Below are 771 nucleotides of genomic sequence, written 5' to 3' on the forward strand. Positions count from 1 at the left end.
ACAAAAAACCAGGGAAAGTAGTACTTAGAATCTAATGTGTAAGAGGTATAAAATCTGTGAGCCCTTCTTGAAAAAAAAAAGGCATTGAAATCCAGCCAAAGAAATGAATGAAGATGGGGAATTTAGGAGTGTAAAAGAGCTGGAAATGAACACTGGCTCTATTTTTAAAAAGAACAAGGACTAAGTAAGTAGGAGTATTGCAATTACAGAACACAATATGATGGTTTATTACCTGGCAAAGTAAAACATAATATAAGCAATGAAAAATGAAATATGGAATAGTGTGGGTAGGAGAAATGCAAGAGGGTTTCATCCTCATCTTTCATAGCAGCGAGTCAATTCCTGCCATCTAAAATTAACCCACATAGTTAAGAAAAAAAAGTAGCACCGTTTCCAGACTTTTGATGATTTTAATAACCTCTTTGCTTAACCTGAGAAGCCCGCAAGGCAAGCCAGCATATGTGTGCCAGATTTGTGTGCAGCTGTTTTGATTATTTAAGGCCAGTTTCGTGTTTTTAAATATTTTAAAAATCTGAATGTTATTAGGTGGTAGTGAACTTGCCAATTAACCCTGTGGTGAAGAATCATTATCTGAAGCTCAGCAATTCCTATAGTAAGATGAAATAATAATTGATCCACTGATACATTCCCCTCATTTGTTTTTTAAAACATATTTTTCTCTGGCATAACAAATGGTATTTTCCCATACCACAATGACAGAAATCTGTTTCCTGGCAAATACAGGCACCACGGCCCCATCTTTTGCTTAAC

This window comes from Myotis davidii, unplaced genomic scaffold, assembly GCF_000327345.1.
Source record: "Myotis davidii unplaced genomic scaffold, ASM32734v1 scaffold390, whole genome shotgun sequence".
Taxonomy (NCBI): domain Eukaryota; kingdom Metazoa; phylum Chordata; class Mammalia; order Chiroptera; family Vespertilionidae; genus Myotis; species Myotis davidii.